The 13,188-nt window shown below is 49.7% G+C and overlaps 1 protein-coding gene and 1 non-coding gene across 5 annotated transcripts in view; both read right to left on the bottom strand.

Annotated features, from left to right (window-relative positions):
* Positions 1-13,188, bottom strand: part of SCMH1 (Scm polycomb group protein homolog 1) — a 1,232,539-nt gene that overhangs the window by 371,035 nt on the left and 848,316 nt on the right. The window lies entirely within an intron of this gene.
* Positions 82-243, bottom strand: LOC138505297 (U1 spliceosomal RNA). Its single transcript, XR_011280111.1, has one exon. It is a non-coding gene; the product is annotated as a U1 spliceosomal RNA (small nuclear RNA).

Genomic DNA, 13,188 nt, shown 5'->3' with positions numbered 1-13,188 from the left:
CCTGCCAAAAGACCAGGGGCTCTGTGTGCAACCAACCTAGCAGGCCTTGTGCACACTTTACCTTTTCTTTTACCAATAAATCAGGGGAAAGCGCAAACGTAGTCCCCCACTACCAGAAATAATGCAGTCGAGTATCCCGCATTTGGGCACATAGCAGGGGTCAGCAAATCCGATGTGCAGTGAGTGAGCCTCACCCTGGGAGATCTGCCTCTGATCACAGATTTTCCCCTGCCAGGTAAGCTTGAGTTGCAAGCAAGAGGGCAGTGGTTGGGCCTGTTCTGGAAGCCACGCTAAGCGAGAGTGAGAAGGCAGGCCCTGACCCAGCCCCCCAAACCCCCAGATGCTCTGAGCGTCTGCAGAGCTTCCTGTCCTGCATGAAGGGGGAAGCTCCGGCAGGCAGAGCCCAGCAGAAGAGCACATTGTAACACAGTTCCTTTCTCCCATCAGGCCCTGCTTGGCCCGAGATTTGTATAAATTCGGGCCTGGCTAGCAGCCAGCAGGCCCAGTTGGATAGCAGGATGGCTCGAGCAGGCCTGTTGCAGTCTGCCCACTGGCCTGTCTCCCCCACACAGGCCCATGGCCCTCCTGAGCGGACAGGTCACCCCATTTAAGGGCAGCTTCAAGAACAACACGGTCACCGGGTATCATGGGGTGCACAAGTCTGGGGTTAGGGGCCTGCGCACTTCACCCCTCCAGTGAATGCTGTGGACCTGAGCTGCTCGGCGCAGGCCCTCTTGACTGTAGCAAAATAAATTCTGCCTCAAGACCAGGGGCTCTGTGTGCAACCAACCTAGTCGCACACTTTACTTTTTCTTTCTGTCACCAAGGAGCAATACAGCTCAAGACTTCCTGTTGTAGGAATATTGAATATCGGGTCTTTTAATGTGATGTGAAAGCCTTCCAGTTTGTCCTCTTTCCTATTGCCTTGCAGTTGGCTTTGGGTTGGTCTGCTTGCACATCCCAGTATCCTTACTTTGAAAGGAAGGAGGGCACAACTTTACCAGCCACACTCCTACATTTGATGAAAGGCAGTTTTATTTAAGGTAGGTTTGCCTTCCATAAATTTTTACCTCTTGCCCTGGTATTAGACGTGCTCAGTGATGCTGTCAAACAAACCCCTTTCCCACCCGCCCCTTATCGTCAACAATTAACAATGTACTTTTAACTTCAGCCCTATTTTTTCTCTGCAGCCGATACACCTGAAAATTCCTTTCTGCTTTTCCCTGCCCTTCCTCCTATTGCTTTTCTTTCTGCCCTTTTTTTGGTTTACCTTCAGTTTCCTACATGACTGCCCCTGGACAAGGTATACCTGTCTCCCCCCTACCCACTCTCCCAGCATAATAACCAATTAACAGGTAGCATAGCTCAGTGGCAACAGCTTGTCTTTGAAGCAAGATGACGCAGAGCAACACAGGTTTGAATCCCAGGGTCCCGCTTAGAAACCTGTTTGGTATTAAGAGATATATATATATATATATATATATGGGATACATTACTCACCGTAATCGTATTTCTGATGCTTGTATCTGCTTAGATTCACATGCTGTGCATAGGCCGACATCTAGTGGAAGCTGCGGAGTATTACAGTTTGTTTTTCGAAAGTCGAAAATGGGCGTCGACACAGGCGTGCCAGTAATACTATCCCTAGTGTGACGTCCACTGTACCCAAGATCCCTCACGCGTGTAGGATCCTCAGATTGTATTTTTTCTGACATGAGGAAGCATGAGGAGTAGCGTGAGTACAGATAATCCAAGCAGATAGACAGAAAAGGTAAGACTACAAGCAATCATGCGCCTTCTCTCGGAGGGGAGGAAGGGTGGGTCGCATGTGAATCTAAGCAGATACAAGCATCAGAAATACGATTACGGTGAGTAATGTATCCCTTCTGAGGCTTGTGGAATCTGCTTAGATCACATGCTGTGCATAGATTAGCGAGCAGTACCAGAAGAAGGAGGTGGGATGTGAGAAGGGTCATGAGCAAACAGGTGTCTTAGAACCGCTTGTCCCACTTGTGTATCTGTCTTGGAATGAGTGTCAATGCAGTAATGCTGAGTAAAAGTGTGAATAGAGCTCCAAGTAGCCGCTTTGCAAATGGTGTCGAGGGGAACATTTGCAATGAAAGCCAGAGTGGCACCAATGCCTCTAGTAGAGTGGGCCCTTGGCGTAAAAGGCAGAGTCTTGTCAGAAAGAGAGTAACACAGCTGTATACAGTTGATAATCCACTTCGAGATAGCGCCCTTAGAGACGCGATCCCCCTCTCTGCCTGTAGCTACGGAGACAAACAGTTGATCTGTTTTCCTTAGCGGTCTGGTTTTATTTACATAGTATAGGACCGCCCTACGCACATCTAGGGTGTGTAGTTTCACCTCAGCCGAGCTTTGCGGGTTCTGGAAGAAAGCCGGAAGCTCGATGGACTGGTTTACATGGAACTTGGATATGAATTTAGGTGAGAACCTAGGGTGTGTGCGTAAAACCAGTTTGTCCTTGTGGATAGTAAAGAAAGGATCCTGCACTGACAGAGCCTGAATTTCACTGACCCTTCTTATGGAGGTAATGGCTACTAAGAAGGCCGTTTTATAAGTCAGGTGTTTGAGACTACTTTTATGCATGGGTTCGAATGGGGGTCCCATGAGCTTAGCTAGCACCACGTTGAGGTCCCATCCTGGCGGTGGGTTCGAAATAGGAGGGTGAAGTCTCTTTACTCCTTCCATGAAGGCTTTAACCACTGGTACTTTCCACCACGAGACCTTGTTATGGGATGTGGTGTAAGCCGAGAGGGCTGCCAGGTGTACTTTCAGCGAGTTAAAAACCAACCCTGCATCCAGCAGGTGGAGCATGTATGTCACAACGTTGGAAGGAGTGCAATCAACCGGGTTGATTTGTTTATTCTGGCACCAGATAACGAATCTTTTCCACTTATCAAAGTAACAGTGCCTTGTATTTGGTTTCCTGGACTCCTTTAGAATGTCCATACACCTCTGTGGTAATTTGAGATGTCCAAACTCTATGACTTCAGGAGCCATGCTGCTAGGTTCATAGAGTTGGGTTCCTGATGCACTGTTTGACCCTGTTGCTGGGACAGTAGGTTGTACCAGGCTGGGAGTCTGATGGGTTCGCACACCGCCATCCTGCGTAGGTGTGGAAACCATGGTTGTCTCGCCCACATGGGAGCAACTAGGATGAGCGTCATAGATTCCTTGTTCAACTTGTACACCACCTTCCTGATGAGAGGAGTTGGTGGAAAAGCGTACGCAAACATCCCTGACCAGTTCATCCACAGGGCATTCCCTTGGGAGTCCGGCTGGGGGAACCTGGATGCAAATCCTGGGCATTGTTTGTTTTCGCTTGTGGCGAATAGGTCTATAGTGGGGAAACCCCACTGAGAGAAGAGATCTTCTACTACGTCTCTGTGAAGGACCCATTCGTGTTCTTCTGGGAGGGAGTTTCTGCTTAGAGCATCCGCTAGGGAATTGAGCTCCCCTGGAACATGTTGCGATGACAGGAAGATGTTCCGTCTGAGTGCCCATATCCATATTTTCTGGGCAAGCTTGGACAGATTTGGCGAACGAGTCCCCCCTTGCTTGTTCAGATAGAACATGGCTGTCGTGCTGTCCGTCCTGATCTGCACCGACAAGTTCAGTAGATGGGGCTCGAACGCCCTTAGCGCTCGGAATACTGCCAGAAGCTCTAGCAGATTGATGTGGTTCTTGGCTACTGAGTGAGACCAGAGACCCTGAGCTGTGTGGTGGAGATGGTGAGCTCCCCACCCAGTCAGGCATGCATCTGTAGTCACCACGGCTTGTACTTCGGGATCGTAAAAGGGTTTCCCCTTTGCGAGATTCCCTCTTGTCCACCAGTGTAGGCTCTGTACGAGTGTTGGCGAAACGACCACTAGATCGTCCCAATGACCACTTGCCTGAGACCACTGTTTCGCCAACCATTCCTGCATGGGACGCATGCGCAGACGCGCGTGGGGGACCAGGTAAATGCATGACGCCATCATGCCCAGTAACCGCATAGCTTTGCGTACTGTTATCTGTTGACCTGACTGATAATGCGGAATTTGCAGAAGTATATTCCGAATTCTCTCTTCCGAAGGGAAGGTCAATCCTTTCTGAGTATCTAGGATAGCTCCTAGAAACTGTTTTGAGGTGCTTGGCACCAGACTTGACTTTTTCTCGTTGATGGAGAAGCCTAATTCGTGGAGGAGGTCGATAGTCCTCTGAATGTTTGACCTGCAAATTCCTGGGGTTTCCCCCGTTATGAGCCAGTCGTCCAGATAAGGGTACACCGGGATTGCTTCCCTGCGTAGGTGTGCAGCCGCCACCGCCAGTACCTTGGTGAATACCCTTGGTGCTGAAGCTATCCCGAAGGGCAGTACCTTGAATTGGTAGTGGCGACTGTCCACCTTGAAGCGCAAGTACTTTTTGTGCGCTGGGAGCATGGAAATATGAAAATAAGCATCTTTCATATCCAAGGTTGCCATGTAATCCCCCTTTTTTAGGAGGGGGATTACCTCTTGTAGCGTGGTCATACGGAATTTTTGGGGCTTGACATATTTGTTGGCAGGCCGTAAGTCCAATACTGGGCGCATTGTCAAATCTTTCTTTGGCACAAGGAAGTAAGTTGAATAGATACCCTTGTTTACCTGGTGTCCTGGGACGAGTTCTATCGCGTCCTTTTCTAGCAGAATGGCGATCTCCTCGAGAAGGATCCTTTGATGCTCTAGGGAGTGCACTCTTTGTCGTGGAGGATGATTCCGGGGACGCTGCAGTAGTTCTATACAATATCCTGCGGATACTGTTGACAGCACCCATCTGTCTGAGGTGATCCCTTCCCAAGCCTGGGTGAAGGTGGAAATGCGTCCCCCTACTGGGGTTGCGTGGCAAGGGACCCTGAACTGAGCGTCACTGTTTTGGTGGAGGCGTGCCACCGCCCTTGTTGGGGCTGCCTCTGCCTCTTCCACGACCTCTCTTGTTACCCCTGCCGTAACTCTGGGTAGACTGCTGGTTGTTATTCCATTGTGTACCTTGTCCCTGGGCATAGTTGCCTCTTTGTGAATTTTGGCCGCGTGGGCGACGAAAATTATTGTTCCCCCTCTGGTTAGGGGGTTTGTTGGTAAGCTGGCCAAGGGATTTGAGAGTCTCATATTCATCTTTGGCATTTTTAAGTGCGTCTTCGACCGCTTTCCCAAACAATAGGTCGGGTTCCACTGGCTTGTCTATTAAAGAAGCCTGGGTTTCTGTCTTGAATCCCGACTGCCGTAACCACGCATGTCTCTTGATAACAGTACCTTCTGCTATCAATCTCCCTGCGTTGTCAGCGGCGTCGAAAGTTGCTTTTAAAATGCAACCAGACACGGCTCTCCCCTCTGCCGAGATCCGAGCCAGCTGGCCCTTTAACGGTTCTGGAGCAGAGGCAATGAGCGCCGCGACTTCTTCCCATTGATGGCAATTGTAACTAGCCAACAGGGTGGTGGAATTCGCAATCCTTGCTTGGTAGGCGGACGTTGAGGCTACCTTTCTGCCAAACCCGTAAAGTTTTTTGCTCTCCTTGTCGGGAGGAGCTTCTGATGAAGATAAGGGCGTGCCAGCCCTCTTTCTAGTGTTGGTCACCACTAGGGAATCTGGTTTAAGATGTCCCTTTATATACAGAGGGTCAGACTGGGCTGCCCGGAAAATCTTTTCAATTCTGGGGTTGACAGCTCTGGTGAGGTTAGGATTCACCAGGGAAGGATCTATTCTTCGTTGGATGGATTTGAGGATAGGGATGGTCTGAGCGACCGGTCTTCTCTCTCCTACAAACTCCTCCGCGAAGTCCCTTTCCTCCTGTACACCGTGGGAGTCGATGTGGAAGTGTTCCGCTGCTCGAGCGAGAACCTCGTTAAGGAGGGGCTGGTTATCAACTGGAGAGTCAGTAACTGGGGCTTCGCTTTGTACTGGGGAATCTACTCTGTAAATTTCCTGCTCATCTTCTCCCTCCTCCAGGTCCTCATCCTCTGCATAGTAATCTGTCCCGGTTTGTTCTTCCATAATTGCAAACTCCTGGTCCTCTTCAGGGAAAACTTGTCCCTGATAACTGGGGAGTGGAGTAGAATATGGAGTGGAGTAAGGCTGAACCTCGAAGGGTTCAGGTCTTTCGACCCGGGGCTTTTTACTTAGCGGGATAGGATCGGAGGAGCCTGAGGGTGTGGCCCCTTGAGGGTTATATGAAAGAAAGTGTTCTGGGTTCTTATCATAAAAATCAGCCAAGGAAGACATCCTAGACATAACCCTGTCTATGTCTTCACTGGACCATTCCCTGGAACAGGGTATTAATTTAGCAGGTGATTTATTTTCAAGGGTAGACTTGTGTTTGCTTGTCTGCTTAGGCTTTACAGGGGTGGAAGGCTGTGCTTTCCGCTGTTTCCCCCCTTCTCCGTGCGTGGAAAAATGTTTTCCCTGTCCCTTGGGGGCCCCAGCGACTTTCGACGCCTGGCGTCGAGGGTCTGGAAAGGTATCTGTGTGCTTCGGGCGTGGGGCCTCACTGGTGTTAACCGCGGTCTCGGTATCTTGGAGCGCGGCCTGGGGGTGGAAGTCGTCTTCGTCTCCCGACGATCGAACTTCCGTTAGTGTGTGTAGCGAGGCACTCTTGGCAAGAGTGGATGATTGCCTTGCGTCGTGAGGCGATCTCGATCGAGAGCGCCCAGAGGACACCGAGTCGGACCGTTCTTTTTGTGCCTCTTTCCGGGAAGTCGACGTCGTCGAGGTCCGGTTGGTCTTAGTGTGTTTAGTGTGTGTTAGGTGTGTAGCGCTTGCGTCGCCGGGGGTCTTCCCCATAGCCGCCCTGCCGGACGACCTTCCGAGGTCGGGGACCTGCGCTCGTCGGCTGTCTTTCGACGCCGTAATGCCCTCGCCGTCCGAAAGTACGGCGTCGCTGCCATCGCTGAAGGCGCCCTCCGCTGCCATGGCCTCCTGCCTGGCGTGGTGGGCCCAACGCTTTGTCGAACGGTCCTTAAGTGTCTTAGGTTTAAACCTACTACACGCTCTGCAGTTCGCTTCGGGGTGATCCCTCGGCAAGCAGAGATTGCACGTGGCGTGCCTGTCGACCCAAGGGTATTTGCGATTGCACTTGGGGCAGAATTGAAAAGGGGTACCCTCCATACGCACCTTAAGGCAGCGGGCTGCTAAGTGTAGGAATATATATAAATGTAACTATATATCAAGAGTGAAGAGTATGTACCACCCCCCACTCTCCCTACTTGTAAGGGCCGAGGCCAGCGGCCTACTAGGCCCGGGCCGAGGCCAGCGGCCTACCGAGGCCCAGATCCGTCGTGCAGCAGTCGACGGTCGATGACTTCTCCAGCCGTCGTCGAGGTTGAGGGTCGACGTTGGGGTGGGGAAGGGAATGAATAAGAATTAAAATTATAATAACAGCAAAAGTATGGCTAAGGCCAGGGAACTCCGCAAGATGCTTCCGACCAGTATGGCGGAAAAAAACAATCTGAGGATCCTACACGCGTGAGGGATCTTGGGTACAGTGGACGTCACACTAGGGATAGTATTACTGGCACGCCTGTGTCGACGCCCATTTTCGACTTTCGAAAAACAAACTGTAATACTCCGCAGCTTCCACTAGATGTCGGCCTATGCACAGCATGTGATCTAAGCAGATTCCACAAGCCTCAGAAATATATTTATTTTTACCTTTACTCCTTTTAACAATAACCCCCCCCCCCACCTCCAGCACCTTCATTGGATCTCTCACCCCGGAATATGGGTGAAAATATGTGGGTCTCCCAAATCTAGGACCGTTTCACACCCGCGGTTTACTTCAGCTGTTTTTTTTGCACCTCTCCAGAGCCTTGTGGGCAACCATTTGCATTCAGACCACCCGCAATGGCTAGCTTTATCTTTCTAATTGCCTCGAAATCTTTTTATTAAATTTCTTTTGAAACCAATTTGATAAGAGCCAACTTCGTAAAAAATATTCCATTGTAGTCCTGGGCAATAAATGGCTGCACCTCAGACTTGGTCCGCATCACATCTGCAGCTCCCTCTGAGCATCCCAGCCACGACCAGGTTACTTTATCTATGCAATGTTTGTCAGATACCTGTTTCCGACAAACATTGCATAAATAAACAAATTACTCGTGTCGTGTCGTGGCATTACAGTCCTCAGCTACAACCCGGTTAAATTAACCACGACATGGCGGAAGACTAACTTTCTCTGGTGACCCCATACCCATAAATACATGGGGTCACCAAAGGAAGTTAAAGTTGCACGCAGGCATATCTTTTTTTTTTCTTTACTCTTCACTTGTGCCTCGTGGGCCACATGAAACGGCTTGGAGGGCCGCATTGTGGCCCGCGGGCCGTATGTTGGACAACCTTGCTCTAACTGGTCCCTTTCTTTGGTCCAACTCCTTTTTGAACCGTTACAAGACTTTTGTGCACTGCAACCGTGTGACCTTGGACACATTTCGTTTTGATCCTCTTAAAGCGGATCCGGCCTACTGACTCTAAACTCACGGTGTTACTTTGCCTTCCTCTCTTGTTGTGTTCATGAAAAAGTGTTGGGATCTGTTTCAATTTATTCTCAGCTTTTCTCTCCCTTTTTAAAACAAATTATTAGAGTGCCATCTACGTTAACCGCTCACCGATGTCTGAAAATAAGTGGGGCTTTACTTAAGACTTGTCTAATATTCTTTTAAGGGAGTGTATATCTTTTAGTGACCGTGTTTTTGGATTACTTACTATTAGTACCTGTGTGTTTTTTCTAGATGTGGTTTTAAATAAATAATTATATCTCTTTTACACCAAGCTCTGGTCAGTGTTTACTTGTTCCATTGTGTTCTCTTGACCTATTGTGAATACTCTGTATACTGCTTAACTCTTCTTGAGGGAAGTCTAACTGCTCAGCCACAGCTACCAAGTGAATCTGTGTGGTACAGACTGCTACCAAGTGGGTTTACTGCCAAACACCTGTAGTCCTAAATCTTTTGGTCCCAGAGGGAACTGCACAGGTTTCTGCCTAACACTGAGAGGAAATACACCAGTGCTGATTTGGACGAATGACACAGACACATGAGCTAAGGGCCTTCAGACCTACTGGCAGTGCAGCCCGTGGCTGCACGTAGACCCACATCACCTTTAGACAGCACAGAATAGCCTGGAACCACATCACCCCTGGATAACCGTGATGCTCCTCCCGAGGCACAGATAAGATTCCACTGCTGGGTAGCACGGCCATCAGGGCCCCAGAGGGGTGGGGGTGGGGTCGGTCGCTCTGCCTTGCACCCGGACCAAGCAGCATTACAAGCTGGCCGAGACTTATAGGGTAGGGGGCCAAGCCAGTGAGCAGTGGAGCAGCAGGGAGAGGCAGGGCTGGCCTCCACACCTCTATGGATGGTAAGCAGGGTGTAAGGTACACCAGGAGATAGTTTCTGCCGGGGAGGGGAAAGGAGGCAAGAAGGAGCACACACGTGGAGGGTCAGTGAGGGGGCCCAACCCAGGCTACATAGCATGAGGAGCAAGTACCCCCTACCCAAACCTCACATCAGCTGGTGAAGTGGAGGGGAGGTGAGTAGATATGGGGGTGGTGGGAAGTGCACCCCGGCAACAGCGAAACAGGTAACAAGGAGGCTGGCAAAAGGACAGAGAACCAGTCAAAAGGCAGCGCCTGGAGAGCTGGTGAAGGACAAAGACAAAGGAAAGAGGCCACCCACCCGAGCGAAGATGGACTAGTTTACTGCTCCCCCCTCCTGAAGGACCAAGCAAGTGGAGGGGAGAGTGGTAGGTTTGGAGGCACAGAGGCTCGCCAGACAACCCCCTCGATGAATGAACTGCCCCTGGCTATCAAGGACACAAAGACCTCACTGGAGAATAAAGTGGATGCTGTGGGGGTAGAGGTGAACTTCCTGAGGCGAGACCTCCATAAAATCTTAGCGAGAGTGGCAGAAGCTGAGAATAGACTGTCGTAAGTGGAGGATGTACTACCCCGATGCAGAAAGACATCCAAGAGCTAAAAAATAGAACAAAGCCACTGGAAGAAAGGGTGGAGGATGCGGAAGGGTACGCAGATTTCATCTGGATTCTGGGTCACCCGGAGAAGATTGAGGGCCCCTCCATGGAGCTGTACTTGGAAGGGTGGCTGAAGGAGTTGATGGGCCCGTAGGGACTGATCCAGTTTTTCTCAGTGGAAAGGGCACACAGAAACCAGAGTTGGAGTGGGGGGGCAGGGGCTCCCCCGGGCCAGTAATCGCAAAGCTCTTAAACTATCAAGACAGGGATGCGATTCTGCAGATGTTGCAGAGGAGGGAGCCAGTTCTGGTAAACAACTCAAAGGTTACAGTCTACCCGGACTTTACGAGGGTGGTGCAGAAGGCCAGACACTCATTTGAAGAGGTAAAGAGGAGGCTGCGGAAGGCAGACATCAAGTACGCTATGCTGTATCCAGCCACCCTTAGAGCGGTGGGTTCAAACCGGGTTCACTTCTTCCACAGCCCAAGAGAAGCATTAGACTGGGCAGACGGCAAGGGGATAGGCCGAAGTGCCCATTTAAAAGCAGCCGAGGGCGGCACACCTCATTGAAATAGACGATGGAAAGGGAGAGAAAGAGCACATCATGGACAGGGAAATCTGCAAAACATGAACAGTACAGTGGGCATTGGAATCTGGCTTTCTCAAATGATGTCTAAAACCGTCAGAGTGGAGCTGGAGAAACATGGCGTGCACATACCCCCAGATCACCGTCCAGAGGGAGGGGGTCATCACGGTTAAGAACACAGTTATCGGACAACAGATGCTTCTAGTTGAGGGGAAGCATTGGGGGCCGGGGGTGCTGGCAGGTTGGGGACGTTTATAGTTTTAATAAAGTTGTGTCAGTGCGATCACACCAGAGGGAATGGGTACCAGAACTGCCACCAGAAACGTAGGCCGGCTTCTCCCAAGCAGCAGAGCCGGGGGCGCTTACAGAGTATGGCTGGAAGGGATGATAAAGGGGGCAGGACCCTGACCTACATGTCATGGAACGTTAACAGGCTCCTAGACAAAATCAAACGCCTAGTGGCAAAATTCCTGCCGTTTCACCACGCAGACATAGTGCTCCTCCAGGAGACCCATATACTGGGGACGGAATGCAGGTTCCTGGGGAGGAGCAGATATTTGGTGATGGAGCATGCAGGGTTTTCTAGGAGATACAGGGGGTGGCGATATTGGTTAAAAAATCCTTGCCCCTCAAGATAGAAAGGGACATGGGGGAGGGGTGATTTTGGTGAACGGTTCCCTGTGGGGGGAGAAAGTATATATTGGTAACTTGTATGCCCCCCCACCCAACTTGCAGGCGGTTAATGGTTCAAGTATTGATAGAAAAACATGGGGGGACCCGACGCTGGTGGGGGGTGACTTTAATGACACAGCCCAGTCACTGGATAGAGCATAATGGAGAAGTCGGCAGATTTATCCCCCACAAAACTAAAAAATGTTATTGAAGCGATGGAGATGAGCGATGTTTGGAGGTAACTTCACCCACAGGAAAAGGGATTTTCTTTCTTTTATAACGCCTACGCATCATTCTCCAGAATTGACTAGTTCTTATTTCCGAGTACCTGGAAGGGTGACAGCGGCCACATACTTTTTTTTAAACATTTTTTATTTCAGTTTTAACATATACAAACAATACACACGTTTCCCCAACATATCAACTCCCCTACCCTCCCTACTTATCCCTCCAGCCCAAACATAAGGCCTACACCTAGTTCATTGTTGCGCATTTCACATGTTTCTAACAGTCTGTGGAGTATCAGTAGCTTCCTGTGCGGAGCTCCCTTCTTGTTCCTGTCGCTTACAGAGATTGACAATTCTGCAATAAGCTGTCTCCACACCTCAATACCACCCTATCCTTGTTCCTCAGTTCTGCTGGCCGCTGTAGTTTCTGCATTAGCCCATTTTAACAAGTCCCTCCACCACACTTGCGTTACGGGCATACTTGCGCTTGCCACTCCATCGCTATTCTTCTGTTCGCCAATATGTATGCTAGATCTTTTAATTGGCTCACATGTTTAGTTCTTTTAGGTCTCGGGAACACCCCCAATAGGCCAGCCCCTGGAGATGCTACTTGATGGCCGCTTTCGCCAATAGTTGTGCTACGTCTCCCCCAATACCTGATAATTTCCACACACGCCCAGAACATATGCACCAGTCCTACATCTACCTCCCCACATTTAGGGCACAACTGAGCACCCGTCTGCCTGAACCTGGCTATCTTGTTCGGGGTTGGGTATGCCCTGTGGTCACATACAATTGGATCTGTTGCAATCTAGTGTTTCTTGACACTTTTTTATGATATATTTTCAGGCGTCCAGACATTTGGTCGACTGAAAACTGGTCGAAAGACATTTGGTCGAAAACCAAATGGTCGAATTTTTTTTTATTTATATATATATATTTTTCGGGTTTTCGTTTTTAAAAAAAAGGTTTTTTTTTGTTTTTTTTTTAGAAAAAAAAGGGGGTGGGGGTGCCCCCCCAAACAAAAAACAAAAAAGGGGTGAAAATAAAAAAAAAAAATCCGACCATTTGGTTTTCGACCAAATTGGTTCGACCATTTGTCCAGTCGACCAATTTTTTCCGACCAAATGTCTGGTAACCATAATTTCACGGTTCTCCTAGATCTGGTTCCCATTTCTGTCTTCACTGGTCCACCTCCCCTCCCACCTTAGACATCAACAATTCATATATGTGCAATACTTCGTGTCCCCAATCTGACATATCATAACATGTTTTGACTACCTCGTCTGGTTGGACGGCTGCACCTGGCACCAGCCACCTATGTTTTAGGTTTCTCAACAGTCTCGCATGCCTAATATATTGACCTTTATGCAGTCTGGTGTCTGCTACTACTTTCTCGAATGATTGGGGTTTCCCATCCTTAAATATATCTCCCAACGTAGCTACTCCCATTGGTTCCCAGTTTTTACAACACTCCTCTTAGTCTGATCACCTACCCCCCTCCAGAGCCACCAACGGTATTTGTGGGGAATATGGTGCTGTTTCCCCCATCCACCTTCCGGCTCTACCCCACATGTTACACCAGAGGCGCAACAATAGGTGGTCACCGCACTTAACCGATCTGGTAGCTAGCAGCCAGGGCCATTTAATCGAGTCAAATGCTTTGACAATGTCAAGCGACGTCACAGCCACTTCATGTGC

The sequence above is a fragment of the Ambystoma mexicanum genome, chromosome 11 (assembly GCF_040938575.1).
Source record: "Ambystoma mexicanum isolate Mex_15411 chromosome 11, UKY_AmexF1_1, whole genome shotgun sequence".
Lineage (NCBI taxonomy): Eukaryota > Metazoa > Chordata > Amphibia > Caudata > Ambystomatidae > Ambystoma > Ambystoma mexicanum.
The sequence above is the reverse complement of the archived record's forward strand: the minus strand, read 5'-3'. Positions and strand labels throughout refer to the sequence as shown.